Source organism: Bemisia tabaci, chromosome 1, assembly GCF_918797505.1.
Source record: "Bemisia tabaci chromosome 1, PGI_BMITA_v3".
NCBI lineage: Eukaryota > Metazoa > Arthropoda > Insecta > Hemiptera > Aleyrodidae > Bemisia > Bemisia tabaci.
The window spans coordinates 67,854,158-67,875,179 of record NC_092793.1 but is presented as its reverse complement, the minus strand read 5'-3'; the positions used below and the strand labels follow the sequence as shown (position 1 = coordinate 67,875,179).

Here is a 21,022-nt window from a genome sequence, read left to right as displayed (position 1 = left end):
TCGGATTCCCAGCAGGCGCGACTTCCTATCATTCAAATGGACCGTTTTCGCAGATTAGCGGATATTAGCGGCTAATTATTACATAATATCATTCCTGATAGTGTACAGGAGGCAACCCAACAAAGGATTTTGCGGACACTTGTGGACATTTTTTTATCGAGCTATTTTAACATTTTTTCGGGCGTTTTTTTTAAAGCAAGCTTTGGAGGTGGTTTTGGTCCTCCTAAAAATATGCCAATGCACATTAATGCTATACCAAAATGTTTCTTAAAGGGAGGAGAATAAGCATGTTTAATTGAAATTTTGATTTATCTGCCACAGAACTCATGCAAAAGCGAAATAAAACCTTGAGAATTAGACGGCAAATTTGATACCACCTGCAATGTCAGCTTTAGGCAACCCGCATGTCAAAGCGGAAGGGTTCAAAGATCCTAGAACCGTGGATACATTCATTTTGGAAGCTTAACTACTAGAAAACCAAGAAAAAATATTTAAAATCAGACTTTTTTTTTCGTCGCCCATGACCGACCTCTACCATTGATGCCGCTCGGGGCAGGACAATTAGTGGCGTCTCCGCAAGCTCAAGGAGTGACTGACAGGCCAATAAACGGCTGCCCGAGTAATTAGCTTTTTGACATTATGTGTGATACGGCGGTCCGGGCTTCGCGGACTCTGAACCGGTCAAGGGTCAAGTATTGCAGACGAGTCCGCTAATTAAAAAACGTGATTTTTATCACCTCATTTTGTCGGGAGGTCGGGGCTCCTTCGTTCGCACCGTTGAGGCTCCGTGAAGGATGGTAGATAGCTGGTTTTCACAGCATGCGTGTCTTATACTGCCATGCTAAGGAAGAACGCCGTATGAACATTCGAGAGTTGCCAAATTTCCCCGAATAAAACATGTATTTACGACGAAATTGATGCATTTTTTTCCGTGAAATGTTCAGATATTTTAGATTAAATTGCGAACAAAATTGTCGGAAAAATTGGAAGAAAAATATGTACCATTTCCCCAAGAAATTTGTAATTTATCAGAGGAAATTTGGCAACGCCTGAGGGTTCATACGGCGTTTTTCCTTAGCACGGTAGTATAGCGCGACACTTCAGTATTCGCGGACTTTTGGTTCGGCCAGAAAGAAAAGATAGGAACGGAAAAGAAACAGTGAAATTTACTCGGCTAAGAGGAAGATGAGAGTAGAGGAAGGAATTTAAACTGAATAATAAGAGGAAGAAAAGAAAGAAGAGAAGGAAGAAAGAGGGTCCAAAATGCATGTATCAGTAGTACATTCTGCTCTGTTTACTTTGATAGGAAGGGCGAAAGCACTGGTAACACGTTAAAACGAGATCGAAGAATTTGATACCACTATCCAAACTCTTGATAGCGCATATGGCCTACCCTCTTAAATGAAGGAAAATTGAGTGCCAGAAGCTGCACCGCTAAGAAAAGTAAATTTTATGTAAAAGAAAGCAGAAAGGAAGGAGGAGGAGGAGTAAGGTCCAAAAAAAGGTCCAAAATGCATGTAAAATTTCTGGAGTACATTCTCTTGTGTTATCATACTGTAGTAGGAAGGGTGAAAGTACTGGTATCACGTTATAACAAGGCCGAAGATTTTGATATCACTATATTCAAACTCTTGAGAGCGTATATTGCCTACCCTCTCAAAGGAAGGACAATTTAATGCAAGAAGTTGCACCACAAACGGAATTTCCTAGAGAAATACTTACGGCATTTCAATCTCCGAGAATAAGAACTGTAAATAATAGAAATCACCACCTTTACATTGTTAAATTTTACTTCAAATATACGTTTTCCTATTCTGTCTCTGTATTAAAAACCCTTCCTTGAGGTACATATAATGGGATTCATCTAAATTACAGAAAGTGTAGAGTACAATAAATAGGGAGTCCTAGTTCAATATCATCAGTTCACAGATTCCTTTGAAATTCCAGATTCGAATTGCAAGTTTGCATTTGTTTTGTTTTGCGTGCTCTTCTATCAGTTTGTGGTAGAGGAGAATGAACTGAGAATATTAACAGTTAGCATTTTGATGAATCTGAGCCTTTTCAACATCAGAAGTAACGAAACGCCCTTTCAACGCAAAACACCGCGAAGATTAATGGAGGAATGTACGAAGTTGGGTTTCTCGATCTAAGATTTCGCCCACAAAATCGGGCGTATGCAACCCGGCCCACCGCGGAGTTCAAATAGTTGTATGTTAGGTTCGAACCCAACTTCGAGTGTTCTTCCATTGTTTTACGCTCCGCACAATCTTTAAATATAGAATTCATCTTTCGGAGTCATTTCGATTAGTAGCTTTGTTTGTAATGTATTTTCTCTGTGAATTGAGGAACTTAGAGAAGTATACGGGATTTTCTTAGATGATATTAATTTGAATGGTGATAATGGAAAATGTTTAAAGGAATTTTGAACTGATAATCATATTATTTGAACTAATTTTTTTATATAGAGAGAGATTGGAATAATCCTACTTGTTCTTCATTTATATGTGACGGAAGCCTAAAATATTAGTTTCTTGTCGGAAAATGCAGTCTAATAGTTCAATCCTATTATCATAATCATTTCATTGTGCTTTCAATTTTTTCCCCCTTTTTTATTTTTATTTTTATTTATTTATTTATTTTTTTTACTGAATTGCACTTCTTCAAACTTTCTCCGTATTTCTCACCAGGCTGGCAGTACCTTACATCTCCGTGGGTTGTGCTGCAGAGCGGCCAAGGGGCGGACCCCAAGTAAATATAAAAAAAAGGACCGCCGAAATAAAATCTGGGAAATAAATGAGCAGGCGCAAGTTGGGGAAAGTGTTCGTAAAGGAATAGATTATTCGCGGAGCTTGGAAGGGGCAAAAAAAAAAAGCTGCGAGTATGTGTAAAAGAAAAACGAGAAACTGGGGAAAATATAATTACTTCCAATTCTATTTTAAACTTTTATTCGTATTGTATTGGATTTAGTTTCCGTCTCTCTTTTTGTTTGTTCTCTCCATCTAGCATGCAAATTTTCTTTCCGATCCCTCTTTGCGTCTAATTTTTCTTTCTTTTCTCTCGGAGAATTCCCCTCCGCCCACCCCCCCCCTCCCCTCCGGTGGCGGAGAAGAGAAGCGAACGCCGAGCGGTGAGCGGCGCGTAACAACTTCCCTTCAACCTTAAGCGCCTGGATGTCTTCGCTTACTAACTTCTTTTTAACGTTTCCCCTACTTTGTTTAAATATGAAAAAAGCGTGGAGGGGATTCATTAGATACTCCCACTAAACGATGCCAGAGCGCGCGCTCGTCGGTCGAGCATCCACGCGGTGCGGGTTAGTCATTCAAAAACCTCCGCCTGTAGTACATTATTGAAACTGTAAACAATCGACAATGTGAGGTTATCCGTTTCCTCACCGTTTTCTCTTGCTTTACTCTGTCGATTCCCTCGCAAATTTTTCGGAAAATTCTCCAGCCGCGAGTTTTCTCGTTTTTCCTCGCATATTTCGTTTGTTTTATTTTTGAACATTTTTACGCTCCTGTGTGATATCCCGAAGTTAATATTCCTAGATACATTTGCAATATTTGTTAGTTTTTATTTTTTACGCAAAGAAATCTTTTATTAGATGAATTAAAAATTATCATATTTTATTGAAGTGCTCCGTTTCTACGTTTTCCTGCTTTCTTGTGTGCATTACTACTGGAAATCTATTTTATTTATACAAAAATTGTGTGTTCCTGTGATTGTTTCGGTTTTTTGGAGAAGTTTAATCACTTGTTGTACAAAGATTTCTATTTATCGGATACGATTGTGCGCTGTTTGATGGAGGTGATCTAATTATTCTTGTGTGATGATGCGGTTTTCAGTGCCTCTACGAAAACGGCACTCTTTTCTTGAACGTGTTCTCAGGCGATGATAACAGGTAATTCTTTTTCTGGAATATCGTAAATTGCTACATCAGTTTTGATTCTTATCAATCATAGGTCACAATCCGGAAGAAAATTATTTATTTGATTAATTGTTTCAAGTGATCATCCTATCGTGTTTTCGTTTGTCTCGAGTTCTCCCTAATTCATTTGCGATAAGTTTCGACTTATCAGCAAAACGTGTCATGCTGCAGTAGTTTTGATCCTTGGGTGGGTAGGTATATTCCGGTTCTCATTAATTTGAATGTCGAAATTTATCATTTGATTGTAGGACGGTTCTTTGTTGTTAGCGGCGCATTTTCCGTTTCTTATAAAACCCACGCGTTTGCATTTGAGGTATTACGCACTATGTTGTTTTTACATTATTGATCATTACTATACGTATTTTTAGGGAGTAATTACGTATTTTGCAAATTTCAACAGTAAGTCAGTCTACCGAAGATAGTAATTCAACACCGGCACTTAACGTATATTTTTCTTGGAATTTTCTGTATTACATCTATACTCAGTCCAAAAGAAATTATTTCTTTGAAAATGATCCGTCTTTCCTCAAAAACCTCTGTCAGTTTAAGTGATTTGTTAATATTGATTGTTTTAATAAAAATATTTAATGGAACCTACTCTCAAAATTAAGATAGGATTCTTCAGCCAAACTACATAAAATACATCGTCATCGTTATTACCAAAACATAAATGGTATGAATTGGTTCATGTTCAGTCAAATAATAGGAATGATTTTTAAATGGATAATTAAATTAAAGTTGACATCATACAATTAAATGATTAAATTTTAACGGTATATCAATCAACACAATTTATGTTCTGGCAACGGTCAACTGATCATTTTCACCGCAGTTGCTATCAGAGCTAGAGAATTGCATTTCGAATGCTTTGATCATATAAGTATCTGTAAAAGTGGAAACATAGTAGTGATGCTGCTATTAAAATAATTATTACCAAACAACAAAGTAAATGTTAGCAAATTAATTTACCTGAATGCTCACAGAGGCCATTTATCTGCGCCTTATATTGAAGACGACAGCTCTCATTCTTTAATTATTTTCGGTTCTAAGTGCACTCATACATTGAGGAATGACTTTAGGATTTGCGTCTTGTCTAAATATTACTTTGTCATCGAAATAAAAATTTAAATAAGGTTTCAACCTCTCGCCAGAGATTGAATTCGTGTGCGCGTAAGTGATGCGTCCTCCGGGTCGAATTTACATACTTTTATAAGTTCGGACGGACGTCGGTATGCAAATCCTGCATGCGCCAAACATTCATCGCTATCTTCTCGAAGAAACATGCATGTGCCGGTTTGAGGATCCTGTCGTCAACCCCTTCGCCGCGTGCCCCAAACAAAAAACAACAACAGCCGCCCGGTCTGAGCGAGAACCACATCTTCGTGAAAATCCCGCCGATTTAAATTTGTAATAGGTCCATCAATAATGATCTCGAAATTTCTCGATCTACATTTGAATGTAAAATAATCGGCGTGTCTGAAGATTTATCAGATCAGCCTCGCAAAATCTATGCTCTTGTAACTCTTTGTAAAGTACAATCACAGTTCGCCACAACATTCTATGAATTTCGTGTTTTGCGGACGAACGTATCTAATAAAATTTGTTGAGGAATCCCCTAAGGAGTAGTATTAGTTCAGTTATCATCAGTTTTAGACTTGATCGATAGATAAGAATTCAAAGGATTCATCTTCATGAGCTCTCTATAATTTTTGTAATACCAAATGTCCAAAATTATCGATAAACCCTACAAATCTTCCATCACAGAACAAGCCGAATTTATTTGGGGCTATTTATACTTTGCGGGGCTGGATATTATCTTTGGCTCATCCGTGTTACAAATTTAACTTCCGTGTTCCACTGAATAAATTTGACAAAATAATCAAATTAATATTGCAACATCCCGTATCCTAAATTTGGCAGTGATAACGTTTTTAATTCTTCTGGAGGTCTTATGTATCAGTGTAAAGGCTCGGGCTAGTTTGATTAAAGTATACAATAGTTGACGTTCCCTCATATCCCTCTGATAAACCATGCTCGATAAGAAGAAACTTGCTCGCTGTCTGAATAAACACAAGTACACAACAATAAAACCTGTTCCAGTAATCTTTCAATCATTACTTACTTCACTCACAGTTTAGTGTAAATTTTGAGGTATCCTCCAGTGAAGGCCGATTGCTAAATTATGGCGCAAGTTGCGCTAGTCCTCGAAAAACCAAATCATTTCTCGAAGCAATCTAATCACCATAACTTTAATTCTATGCTGTTTATGTTGAAGTTTCAGTAAAATAAAAGTAAATAAGCTAAAATATGTAACTGCTAGCACCTACTTGATTTTCAACCGAAGTCTATCTTTATATTTATAGTATGAATTTATTTTTCCATCTGTCTACGAATGACAGTGTTCCTTTATCAAATAACCAATTTTTCAATATCTCTAAAATGATTGTAAAATCAACCGCTTAATCAAAAAATTACATGCCAAGAAAGTGTGCTCAGAGCGAGATATGTATGCTTTTCCTAAACTCTAAAATCAGGTAATTTCTTCATTCTCTCAATATCCATTTTCTATTTTTTACGTTTGCGATGAAAAAGATAAAATCCTGATCGAATGCATGATTCTCATCATCTCATTCAGTTAGATGCTTCATAAAGAATTCGTGGCCAGCTTGCAATGTCACTACCGATTCAAAAGATCGTCTAATTCCCGTAAGATCACATTTTTTCACGTGTTAGTAAAATTGGAGACTGATATTATTTACTGAAAAAAAAAAAAAAATACTGAAAAACCATTCGTGTGAAAGAACTGTTTTCAAATGTTCCTTGGTCGGTCGAAATAAACCCAAGACAGAACCGCACCAATCGATTTTTATACATATTTCTAATTTATAGGTGACTTATAAAAAATTCCGTTGATATTTTTGCTCTGTTGAATCGCAGACTTTAGTGTGATCGCAGTAGATCCAATTCGATGAGGCTGAAGGGGATTCCATCATGGCTCAAAAATCAACCCCTCGCCTAATCGGGCCTCTTTCGATGCCCTCGTCAAGATACTCGGTGGTGTTGAGTGCTGAAACAATGGTGTGTGTCAATTAGAACCAATTCCTTGATTTCGTCATCGAGGGCCCTCGACCCTCGTCCTTTTCGCCGCGAGATAGGAAAAATAAAAGAGGGCGCCTCTGAATATCTTTTCTCATATCTTGCTACCTACCCTCAAGCGTGTTACTGTACTAACCATCCGAAATCAACCCTTACTTTAACGTAAGGTTTCGCTAAAATTTGGCATTTTTCTAGCCGAATTGCGATTTTTCGTCAAGTGAGTTGACAAATTTTCTGGCAATTTTCAATCACGTGGTGCCTGTACATTCATAACATCCAACAAGAAATTGCACGCAAAACTGCTGCTCCTCAGAAAGAACTGATTAACAATTTCTGTATATTTTCTTATAAGAAAAAACCAAGCATTACGACATTTCACTGATACCGTTGAGAATGAGCTGATTGAGTTGAAACATGCATTGAGAAACATGTATTTCGCACCATGCAAAAATGAAAAGGATGTAGTTACCATCATTTGACTCCAAACGGTGAATTGTGAGACAGTTAATTTACATCATCATATTATTTACTATCACATATCATGTAATGAACTACCTATAGTTCATTTGAGTTTGATAAACCGATAGTCAGAAACTCTCTATTTTACTATCCGAATGATGCGAAAACGAGAGGCTGCGATATTCTGTGAAAGTCGTAACTCTAACATCAAATGCTAGAAATAAAATATGATGAGTTACTAATTTTTGTACGTATCGAGTGTTGATTATACATTTTAAAATAATATTTAATCTAATTTGTATGTTTGAACTATCCTGGTACCTCAACTATTCAATTGTTATGACAGAATTTTTGGCGATTTAAGATAATTCATGACATATGCGTCCAAGTACGAGAATAGACGAATTTGGCTTTGTGACCTTTATTATTCTACGATTTGTAGTAATCGTTTCTTTAAAAAAAAAATCAGTTTCTGATTATGTAATTCATTCAATTTATACTTTATTTGCCTGGTTCGCACCTACTTATTTTCGTGGCTTTACTGTCGATTTACGATGGAGGAACTGAGATCAGAACTTGTTTTGTCGTTTCTCTGACATTTTGCATGTTTCAGAACATTATTGCTTCATATTCTTACTGTCCTGTGTAGATAATATACTTCTAAGATTATCGGTAACTATTTTTGCACATTTTACGTAATATTGGGTCAAAAAATGTCCGCAGAACTCTCTATTTCTCTGTATTTTCAAACACTAATTTTCTACTGAATATGCTACTAAAATCCACGGTTTTTAATATGCTTGTCATGAGCAAATACCAAAATCAAATGCATCGTTGACTGCCTAAACATTCAGTCAAATGTTCGTGAATAGCGAATTTTTAAACATTTTTAGCCCACTGTCGAAGTTGTGAATAATTTTAATAATCAAAAGGATTGAACAATTTTCATTTCTCGCCCTGCGTTTTATTTGATATTCTATCTTGCCATTCATGCGTAACAAATTTGAGTAAATCTTTATTTTACGATGCACCAAAAAGCATTGCAATATGTGACACGGTGGTAAACTTTAGCGAAAATCTGAAATTAATATATCGTTCACAAAGATATGTCATGATTTATTTTATACATATACCTACCATGAAAAGAGGGAACGCGACTGAAATATATATGTAGCGTGTCCGTTTTTCTTCGAATTATTCTAGCTATTTTTGTACACTATTCTATACAGTATAATACGTAGCTGATATCAAGGGGTGGTTTTATTTCGTAAGCACCAAAAAACCCAAGCCGTCCAATGCATATTAAAAGTACCTGATTTGTTCATTTATCTGCGACCTGCATAATTTTGGACGAGTGAAGGCGGGATAATCTTAGAATTCGCTGATCATCAGCTTTAAATGACGTCACTCGATATATAAGACATTTTAGGGTTTCCTCGTTGCCCGTCAGGGCAACTGACTTTAACGAAGGCTCAAGGGGAGGTTAAGATGAAATCCACCTAAGGCCCCGAGAGCTCGAGACAGTTTTGAAGACGTTTGCGCGGTGAATTATAGCGGTGATGAAAACTTTTGAAGTGGCTCGGCTACTTTGTAAGTCTGCGTAAAATGTTTATTTTGCGATATCAGTCACTGCTCCTAGGTTCGGTGCCCCTGAAACGGAGCCCCCGATAACCTGTCTTTAAATTCTACACGGGAAAACGTGTCCGAAGCGTTTTCCACTTTGAGGGACCCACGTTGACAGGTCGTCCCTGGCGACTTGAATCTTTTAAGTCACCAAAACCCGCGATGTGATCGCCCATCAAAGACGTGGTTTTTCCTAATCCATAAAACAGTGGACATCTAAATGTTTAACAAAACAGAATAATATACAAAATGGTAGCCATTGCTCGTCTTTTTTCCCACGGAAGAACGTAGCTACATTTCAATGTTTCCAAATTTGCCCCGATATTGAATTTTTACGAGGAGAAATATGGTCATTTCCAAACGAAAATTTTACTGTTTTTTCTTCTGGCTACACGCAAAAATTAACAACATTTTGGATTGATATGCACACATTCTCTCGTGAATAATTGAATCGTTTGAGTCAATTTGGCAACCTTGGAATGGAGTTACGCTCCTTCGTTCGGGAAACGACGAAAGCAGGTTGGCAACCCTGGTTTTCCTCCATTTAAGCCTGTGTTGAATAATCGATTCTTGTCGGAGCACCTGTCCTACCCAAGGATCGATTGATTTCCACAGGTTTCAATGCGAAGAAAACAATGTTGCCAAGTTGCTGGAATGAATACGTTTAATTCAGATCGAAATTTCTGCACCTGCCCTAATGAAATGCGGATAGGTGCATTTGCGCTCATTTCGGCCAAATTTAATGCTCAGGTTTGCGTAAAAACTTTTTAAGACTTGCCGGACACAACTTTTTCTATAGTTCTCTACATACTCATTGTATACACTCTCTTGTATTGATCATCTCTTTTATTTATCAGAGCGAATCTGAAACCACAATTTAAGCCTCTCTTGACAATTTTTTCTCTAAAAAAATCCCATGAAATCTTAGTTTTACTCACTACTACTACTAACATGTCGCTCTTATATTGCTTCTATGCGCTCTGCGCCAAGCAACCGCCACTGATAGCGAGCGATCTTGCCAGAGCTCCTCCGGCAAATCGTATCTCCTCATTTCCTACCTTATTCCATCAATCCACGATTTGGCAGGGCGTCCTCGACGTTACATTTTACGTCACCTTACGTTACGTCTTAAATATTCGTAAACAACGAATCAGTCCAAAAATTTGAGACGTTCCTCACTCCTCCCGAAAACACGGCCTCCCCAACTTGGCAACCGATTATGATTTCGAGTTTTTCTCCGGGCCCGACGCGGTACGGCGGCTGTTTCCCATAGCGCGACACGGCGGACACCTCGTTTAATTACAGGCCCCGCTCATCCTCCTAAAACACGGTGACGAATAATTTGTGAACGAATCGGTGATAAATCGTGGTTTTCAGTCGTCGCCAGGGCGGGAGGGTGGGGGAGGGGCGCTCGGCACGGAAGTGGACAAAAATATACGAAATGACAGGCCGGTGAGTGGTGCTGGATTGTCTTGATTCGCCTGGCCCCGGCGCTGCCGCTGCAGAAGAGAAATCCCCCCCATTTTGTATGTGGAATCGAGAATTTTTCGAGAGAACCGGCAACATCGCGTCTGTGTTGCCGTTCGGTCGCATGGTTGGTCAGAGTACTTTAGATGCACGGAACTCGATAAACACTAAATACTTCCATGCAATTAGTTAATAATCCACGAGCGAATGTGTTAACAAATTACTTTATGTACATTTTATGGCCGTATCATTATAATTAGGCCCCCTCGCCCGCCCCCATGCCCGGGTTTTCCCGCCACACCGCCCGGTGCGATTTCGGTCGACGCACAGTCGAATTCATCCAGGTTCTAGTTCGACTCCAAAAATTCAGGTGTCATTTCGACGTGAGCTATCAATCAAATTCGAGCTCATGGAAAAATGCAGAGGGACTTTCTACACTTAAAATTGTCACATTTTAGGTGAGAAAAAATAGCCTTGTTAGATAATTTCATAAAATCGTAGTTGAACTCCTGCTTCGTCCCGATGTCATCAGCGTCAAATTGGTCTAAATATATCTGGCTCTGGCATTTAGAAGTTATGAAACTGCGCGCGACGTGGCACCTAAGGAAAATTGAATTTCTTTTTCGGGATTGTTCCAAGCAGAATATCTGCTTCACGACCTGAAATGTCTGTAGCCACTAAAAACATCATAAATTATGCCTAAAAATTAAGCTTCCAGGCCTTTCTTTTGAAATTATAGGATGAAGTTAGTGCCCCGGTTTCAAGTATCAAAGTATGACCATGCTAAAAAATCGAGTTTGGGAAATTAATTGTAGTATCTGTCATTTTAACTTCACCTATGCTATCTTAACCCAATTTTCAGGACAAGAGGCTCCACGCAATTTTCCAACCTTCAAACTGATTTTCTCCAAGTCTCAAAGAAGTCACCTCGCTTATTCATTTCATAAGGGGAACCCTCATTTGATGTGCAGTTGAACGGAACTTTCCTGAAATTCTTCTACATTATTCGTTGTTCTCCTCGCGAAAGAACGTAACTAAAGTTCAATGTCACCGAATTTCCCCTCGAAAATTGCATTTTTACCAGGAGAATCGTGAGCACTGTTAACCGAAAATTTCATTGATTTTTCCTTTGATCTCGAGCAAACAGCAGAAACTTTTTGGACTAAAGCTGGTCAGGTCCACTCTTGTAAAAAATTCAATTTTTTAGTCAATTTTGCAATCTTGGGTTGGAGTTACGCTCCTTCATTCGGAAAATAACGATTCGAGAAATTATCCTATTGTAGTTTTTTCCGACCCCGTTGGCTGAAATATATTTCGATCTAGTTGGAAAGCATTGTGCGTCGGGCTAGTTATACGGTTTTGGCCTAACGCCCCTGCGTTTGTTTGTGTGTGTTGACGTGGATTTTCGTAATACTGTACGTAGTTATTATACGTGTAATTACTCGGCTATCGTGGTCCCCGATCTTGAGTTGAGGAGCCCACGGCTGAATTAATCAGGTCCCGAGTAAACACCTTGCCCGCTCCATTTTTCGGAACGTGTGGCTGTTTGGATCCTGACAACATGCGAGTGGGGGTGCTTTCACTCGTTTCTAAGGTCTCAATGGATACTTCGACTCCAGGGAAGAATCTATAGATTATACTGCTGTGCTAAGGAAGAACGCCGTATGAACATTTGAGAGTTGCCTATCCTTCGATAAAATGTTTATTTTTGAAGAAAGCTGTGGATATTTTTCCTTGAAATTTTCAGGAACTTTAGGTATAATTGCGTACAATATTATCTGAAAAATTGGGAGAAAAATATTCATAAGTTTATAAGGAAATTCGGGGTTTATCAAGGGAAATTTGGCAACGCCTGAAGGTTCCTACGGCGTTCTTCCTCAGCACGGCAGTATAAGGGTAGTTTTAAGTACATAATCATGCTTAGGTGCATTCAGGGGAGAATGCCGTCTGGTTAAACATGTCTCTAGGTCCATTATTATATGGTGACGTCATAAAAGATGACGTTATCCGTGGTGGTAGAGTTCACTGTTTCCTCCATGCATAAGTCCTCTATTCCCGTGAAAATCTAAAGGAGATTTAAATTTTTACCCGTTTGAAGTTTCATGATGTGAAAGTATTTTAAAAGTTTCAGGCATAAAATCAGGAAATTATGTTTAAATTTGATGCTAAACAAAATAGTTCACATTCCTCGCTACGATCATGAATATCAAGCTGGTCTGACGCTTCAGAGGTCTAAGTAAAGGAATTGGAGCTTCTAATTTTCCTACACTACAAGGAAAGCAAAATACTAGGCCTTGAGGACGCATAATATTCTCGATTTGTCGATTCATCGAATCAATAGTCCTTCGATTAATAGTTCTGCAAGTGCTTAAGCCCCTTGGTTACTACGTCTAATTTACATTTTTTGGAAAGTCGGCTCTCAATTTGCCGTCGTGAATTGGTTACTAAAAATAAGTATGAATTAATAGAATTTCCTGAGCCTCATTAAGTCTGGTGTTTTTTCATCCTAATCCACCGCCTTGTCCGTGGACAAATCGTATCGCAACTTACGTAACAAAAAATTGAATTCATACCGCTTTTAGCAAGGTTAAAGGATGTGATTCAATTAATGTAATGTAATGAATGTGAGATTTCACAATTGTACTACACTGCCCGTATCATTCGAAATTTAAGAGAGTCTATTTAAAATGCTGATTTATTCATGAGGCGAGGTATCTTAGTCTTGTCGAGTATTTGTTACAATCTCGAGACGAAACTAATAGCTTGTTCATTGCATTAAATACGGCGAGAAAATATCAAAACTTGTTTTCGAAAATGTGGGCTTTTCTAATTACTATTATCGTCTTAATGCCAACTTGTCGCAAGGTTGAAATGTAGTGGAAAGTTTTGATGGCCGAACCTTTTTCGAAAACCATATTTTAATTTGTGAAAAAGTGCGCTTGACTCATCGACCTGTTCTCATAGAGGAGGCGTATGCGATCATTTCAAATATTAATTCATTTAGTCCAACCGGCAGCTATATACATTAGCATTAATGTGATATTTTTTCCGCGCAAACCCTTGTATTTTTAGGAGATCTCGGCAGGGGAAAAAATGAGTTTTATGACTCATGAAAATTCCCTCCGAAAATTTATGAAAAGCTTTTGCATGCAAATCCACCGAGCTTTTGAATTCGATTCGGCCCATGAGTTAGTGAAATCCCGTTTAGTGTTTGCTCTCATTTTAATTTCTCAACATAATTTTCTATGAAAAAACACGTACTGTCCCGCCCAAATCTTTTCATATATTCAGTTTGTTAAAAACCAAGGTCTGTTATTTTTGAAGCCGCCAAATAATATACTAGGTAAAATCAATTATAATAATCGAATAAACCCTCCTCGGTATTTTTAAGATATAGTCTTTCACGATCCGCGCAGCGTGTATGTCACGTTCGGCCTTTCAGAAACAAAATTCAATAAAATACATGAAGTTTACATTGTATTTTAGTGATAACAAAATTATACGTATATTTTCAGTGAGATCTTGAAATTTTCTATCAGTTTAACTCGGTAAATTCATTTTTTTCAACCGTAACACCTCTTGAAATATCCATCAAGTAAGTACATCCTGAACTGTGTATGCATCTTCTTATTCCGATCGCGTTTGACAAGTAAGTGACATCTATAAACTCGAAATAGTATACACAGTACTGTGAGGATCGGCAATTCAGAATTTGCGCCGTTTTTCTTGGTCCCCAGGATCTAGATGAGAACCAGCGTTCGCACTTGCCTTGCTTAGGGCCGATTGTAAGACCTTTGGTCAAAAGCTTGTCAAACTGATGGTTTGAGCTCACCAGAGGTATAGGTGTGTATGACTCCCGGTTTTCTTCAGGTCAAGTCCCGGTCAGCCTTTGTTCTCTCTCGCAAACCAGTAGTTAGGCTGATCAGCAGATTGACTGCTGGTCAGAGTCTGACCACTGGTTTGGTAACCAAAGGTTGACAAGAGATCTTACAAATGGGTCTTAAAGGAATCTACGGTGGTGTACCTTCTTCCCAAGATCGAAATTCCAGCAGGAACGTTCGGTCGAAGCGTTGCGTGGGTGGATTGACAGATCGCGCCACCAACACGAGTATCGGCTCCGTGTCGAGATCCGTCGACCAATTAATTTGCTACGCGAGTCAAGTTGCGATGAGCCGCGGAGGCACTTCATTTAAATTACTTATTTCATTGTTGTAATTAGTCAATGTTTACCCGTCCTAGAGCGGGGGGGGGGGGGCGGATGAGGGGGGTCCAGCGAACGCCTGTAATCTCGCGGCCCTCCACCGACCTCTCAAGGCCCTCGCCTCTCCGCCGCGCCGAGACGCCGAGCCGTGGAAAACCAAACCCACCTTAAAACGTCCGAGTTTTTTCTTCTGTTTCCCTTCATGCCCAATTGGTCTTGAGACTTAATTGTGAAACAAAGTGCGTCCGATCGCTGGGTAAATTGATTAAGTGCGATTTCCGAGTTGTTTCCTGTTTTTAGGCCCGTCACGTGTTGTGTAGTATTGATGGAAAATAACCGCGGTACCATATTATCAAGAATAAGGGCAGTTCATTAATTAAATAAGTAGCGCTAAATTTTAGATTTTTCGACCCCTCCCTCCTTCCCCTGTCGTAACGCTTTCTTGACTTAAGTCACTCTCCTTTCACACATAAAAACAAAATGGCGTAATGCTCTCCTCGACACCCCTCCCCCCAGGATGTTTAGTACTTATGAAGGGCCCCAATCCGAAAGTTGAATTCGGAAAGAGTCCCACCATGCCATGATATTCTATCATCTGAAATCGTACTGTAATTTTCTCATAATGCAACTATCTACAACCAGGGGATTTAAATGACAAAAAAAGCTGAAAGTTGAGAAACTTGCACTAATGTTTCGAAAAGTATTTCAGAAATATTTTGACAAAGAAAACTCCCAAAATGTCAAACTAAACCGGAGCTATAGTAATTTGCAGTGTCCAAGTCAAAAAAATGTGTTCTCGGGAAGAGCTCTTTGGATTTATTGTTATAATGCCACGTCCGCACTCAAAACATTAGGATAAAAATGCATTTTAATACAATCTCGATCAGTGCGAAAATTAAATCGTAAGATACCTTTTCCGACAGTCTGTAGCCGGAGTTCGAAATTCTGATTTTTCGCCCTAACTTGACAAAACATCGACGATTTCTCCTCTCGATACCGCAGACGAGCATATACAATGGATAATAGAGTCTCATTTCCGAGTTTATCGAGCTCGGTCCGGCAACGCAGCTTGCATTGTTCTAGCGGAGCCATTGATTCGCGGATCGCCCTATTCATTTTTCGCTAATTACTCGTCATCTCGCTCCATTCAGAGCGAATCGCAATCGACTTGCGCCGCGATCGCCATCTTGCCCTGCCCCGCTTCGGCTCGGGGCTGGCAAAAACAAATTGTTTGTTTTCTCAAATCGACGCGATGGCCATCAATGCCGATGAAGAGAAAGTGTCGTAATTACCGCGGCCGGTGATTCCTGACCGTTTTTTGAATGACCCACCGCAAGAAAACTCGGCAGAAAACTGATCGATTGAAAATCGTAGTCAGCAACGTAGTGATTTTGAAAATTTCGTCGGCTCTCAGACGGAAGGAACGTAACCTAATCTCGACATTGCAAACTAAAAATTTCTTTAAAAATGTATATATTTACCAGCAAAATGTTGGGCGTTTTTAAAGTAAATATTTCAACACCATTCCTCTTGATTATCGTAAAAGTTAAACAATTTTTTTTTTACCAAAATTACCGTCATATTACTGTACAAAAATCAATATTTTGAGTCGATTTTGCAACCTGGTACGAAGTTACTTTCCTTCGTCGTAGATAAAGCGATGAATTGTTGGTTGAAAAGTCGTTTTCTTTCTTAGCATTTCGCATTTAAAACCGTTTTAATCGATACGCTAAGAAAATCAGTCCATTTACAACTCATCAAGGACTATTTTTTATGTCTTTACAAATGATTTTTATATTTCAAAGTTACTAATTTCTCGTTTCTCTTTCCAAATGTTGCAGGTGAGTGACTTCACACATTGAATCCAACTACATTCTACTCAGAAACTAGTTACGTAAGTTTAAAATCAATCTCAACCTTTAACAAAGCAAGCCTCGTTTCCCTACTGCAGCTTATCCCAAGATAAATCAACTTACAAACCATAATTTTTCAACCGTGTTAAGTTAATCACGCATTGCAGCTCAGGGCGGTATTTTTTTCGACGCACAAACTCTCCAACATGATCACAAAATCACAACCTCAGCTGTTGAATGAATCGAAGCTTGGAGGAGCGGGAAGGGGGGGGGGGGGTGTAAGGGAGTATAGGGCTTTAATATACGACTAGTACAGCGTATCTGTCGAGTCAGAGCCAAAGAGTCTACATCTCGAAGGAGGCGCGTACAGTATAGGTCAGTGCCAGATGTGTCTTGAGGATGCACACCAAGGTGCAGGTGTGAAAGTGCAATGGAATGCAGCGCGGCGTGGACCCTCAGCCTCCCCCGCCCCCGTCCTCGGAGGGGGAGGGGGGGGGGATGCTGCCTTTACCTGCCGAGCCGCAACGCAATTCATCAGGAGCGAGTGTGGGTCCACATAATGTTTAATTGTTTCCTACCTGTATCAGAGGGGGGTCACATCTCCGGGCGAGCGCGGGAGGGCTAGACATTCAGGCCACATTCGAATTCAAATTTTACATTCCTGAGCCGAAATCTCCGACTAATCAAACCCGGGGAGGCTGAGCTGACCTTTATTGCCCGCCGGCCGGTTCAGAGTTCGGCGTGTCCCCCGGTGATATCCACTCCTTCCTGCTTTGTATCATTTCTCCCCCGTCCCCGAGCAGGAAATTCCACCAATTAAATAGCCATCCTTTCGGCCTGGGGTGTGAATCGCCGGACAGATTTCATTCAGGAATTTTATCCCCTGATGTTTTACGATCCGCGGGAGGAGGAAATTTTTCATCGATCGCCACGGATGGTGTCCACCCTAATCGCTCGGTCATTCATGGCTGTGGGAAACGGAGAAACGCCTCGTGACGAATTTCGTTATTACCACGAGGAAAGGACACTTTCGGCCCAGTTGTAAAAAACAGCGTATTAGAATTCAAACGTCGACAAGTTTCCTTCCCTTTAAACGAGCTGTTTTCAGGAGAGCGTTCATTGGCGAATCTATCAAATTGGCAACATTGTTTTTCCCAATTAAAACCTATGAAAATGTATCGACTCTTGGAGGGGCTAGGTGCTCCGACAAGAATCGATTATTCAACATAGGTTTAAATGAAAGAAATCCGGTGTTGTTAAATTGCTGGATCCGCTTCTGGAAGTGCTCCCCAGTAATTTTTCAGACGATTTATTTTGAGTCGATCCAGTATCGCAGTAGCTGAGAAGGAAGGGATCGTAACTACTATTTTTGGGAAAATCAAGTCATTCGCATTCTCAGTATCTTCAAAAGAGCTCCACATATGAGAGCAAACAAGGCGATATCTAGTGTGACACACGTAATTCAACATTCCAAACATTGCGAATTACGGCGGAGGCAATGGGGCCACCGGGTCATTTTCTCGTGAGCCTTGGAACGAGGAAAAAAAACGTGTAGTTACGATCCTTGTACTCGAAGCTACAGGCTACCGCTACCCGCACATCCAAAAATTCTACAAGAAAAAAAATAATCGGTTTTCTAAAAAATTAATAATTTTTTCTACGGAAGTCTGGCAACATTCAAATACTCATACGGCGTTCTTCTTTAAAAGGCCCCTCTCTGTTTTGGCGGATAAGGATGAAACGATCGTGTGGAACGTTTAAAATTTTTAATCTGAAGCTCCGGCGAAGGTATCGGACCGTTTATTTCATCTTCCGTTTAATGGGTCTCTTTCAACATTACCGCAAGTTGACGATATGGACTCTGTTCCAAGAACACAGAATGCGAAAATACCTCGATAAATGTCAAATGATTTTCGTCCGCTTTCTCCTAAACAATGTTTCTAAAAAAAAAGTACGGGATGGACTGTAAGACTTGTCGTATTTGCGTTAGGACCGGACGGTTCCCACTACGTGTTACGTGTCGGGATTTATTTTTTATCCATGTTGGCTGCGTTTATTTACGGGGCCGGCTCGTGCCGTACATTTCTCTTCGCTCATTATATTTCATTCTTCGTCGATTTTACCGGCAACCGGTGTTAGTTTTTTAGTTAAAGTTGACCATAAAATAATTTTAATTAGCAACATTAAAATAACTCTTCGTGTAAGTGGAAACTGAAAATAACTCCCGGTAGAATGATTACTAAAACATATCTTCTGCGCGCTGAAAATCAAATTCCAAAGCACGCTACGAGAACATGTGCCAAATCGCCTTCATTTTTTCCTGCGGCAACCCGCACCACTGCGAAGGTTGAATAGTTGTATCGTGCACCTAGCAATTCCATCGGGAAAAATCTCAATCAAGAGATTACAGCTACGGACTTTAGTTTTGCCTACAACAGTTCAACTAATGCCATCAAAATTTTATCGATTTTGCAAATTTAGATGCGCATTTAGAAGCGTGTGTCGTTGTAATGTGGGACATTCAGCCTCCAAGTCTCCGACGCGTGCTCCCACTGTTCCAACCAAATCCTTGAAGTGCACGATGAGCAATACGTGGCGCCTAGATATTATTGTCTGATAATGATGGATAAATTAGTCCAATTAAACTGACTCAAAATCAAATTAAATACAGTGTTAAACTCTGTCTACGGCTCGCATTTACGCTCGTATCTAATCAACTCTTGGGTGGTGTTTGACTGAGGTAGGAGTAGAGGAAGAGACAAAATTCAACCGTGGACGTATGACTCGTATCGCGTCGCTAGACATGACTATGGGACCAATTTTATAGTGTCAGAAGCCGAGGATCAAAGAATCCTCTGTAAAATATTGATCATGAGTTTAATTTCGAAGCAAACACCGCGTCAGTGATAAGATACGGCTAGGAGTCTGTTTGCTGAAAAGGTGCTCGCGGTCCGTATCGGCTTAGGAAACTACTATTAATTCAGGTGCTCATAATCTCTCAATCGACTTGAGCCCCTTGTCACGCTTTCGACCGATTTTACTCCCAGAATCTATTTGTTTTCCTTTGCTTATCGGGCGGTTTGTTAATTTTTTCTTATCATTTTTCGAACAGTGTTTGCAGTGTTCGAAGACAAACTCCAAGTCGCACATTTTAATCAAACCTTAGAAATAGTCGTTTTCGAGCCAAAGCTGGCATTTCATGCGGATGGGCACAATTAAGTTGGGATTAATGTTCGTTTATTGTTCGAGTGAGACTATTGACCCAGCCGGAATTTTTCCATAAACTTGGAAATTTTTCCCATGTTCAACAATTTATCAATCGAACAACAATGATTGTTAGGAAAAATTTCATCCCAAATTTTGAATTCGTCGTCAACTTTTATCAACAATCACGTCACTTTTATCGGCAATATTTCATGCATTTTTCCTTGCGCAAGCATTTGAGTTTCTGGCCTTGAAAACTGAGAAAAATGGGGAATTCGTTAGGTTAATTTACTTGATTAATTTTAACCAAGCAACAAATCATAGAAAAAGTCTTATAATCTACGGCCTCAAAAAACAACCCCAAGACAAAAGTTGCAGAACAGAGACCCTGCAACAAAATTGTGTTAAGCCAAAGTAACGCGTACGGTCTTATGTCGACTGATAAAGGGCGCAGTTTGCTCAGCAAGTTTTCAAAACTGCGTCTTCTTTAAGAATCATACAGCTTAATACTTCGATCATCAGTTATCTTTGGACGAATTTCAGCATCGATTTTCAAAAACTTTTACATAGTAGATATAATAGTGCGCGGTCTTTAGAGTATCCTGATCCCATAAATTACGGCGTTTACTTTTAGGACATCTTGTACTCACCTCGACGGACCCGGCAAGCGGGGGATCGGTGAACGGCGAACTGTCCCCAGCGCGAAGGTGATGCAGGAAGCAGATGCGTTACCGGGGCTTTAAGGCATAATAAGCGCATTGTATTGTCCGATTTCTAAATAATTATTTTACGCACCCAGCGACTCGGTTGCCGACGGTAAATATTGACTCTTCATAATTCTCTTATCTGTTTTGCTTCCCTCCGTTCCTTGCCGGGGCTCCGTTCCTCGGAACGATTTCACCGTCAGCGCCATGCTCCTTCCTATCATTTTCCGTGCGAATTCGGCGTTTAGCGCCTTGACGTTGATGGTCGTCTGCTGGGAGTCCGTTGACTGCTCAGAAAAAGCGAGTTGCGTTGTTGCCTGAGAACTCTGAAGACGGATTTTCACCAACAAACTGGAACCTAATATCGTTGTTTTCCCGACGAAGGAACGTAACTCCATTACAAGGTTGCAAAATTGTCTCAAAGAATTTAATTTGGTACGGAAATGTACCTGTACAATTTTTGTTCAAAATTTGTCTAATTTTTGCATGA

At 39.6% G+C, this 21,022-nt stretch overlaps 1 protein-coding gene across 4 annotated transcripts in view; it reads left to right on the top strand.

Annotated features, from left to right (window-relative positions):
* The first annotated feature begins 3,274 nt into the window (after positions 1 to 3,274).
* Positions 3,275 to 21,022, top strand: part of zfh2 (Zn finger homeodomain 2) — a 141,668-nt gene continuing 123,920 nt past the window's right edge. For 2 of the 4 annotated variants that reach the window (XM_019043222.2, XM_019043220.2), the window contains exon 1: positions 3,276 to 3,898. The gene's annotated coding sequence lies outside the window, so the exon portion shown is untranslated. Of the gene's footprint in view, positions 3,899 to 21,022 lie in introns of all 4 variants that reach the window. The other 2 variants (XM_019043217.2, XM_019043223.2) reach the window with 2 other exon arrangements.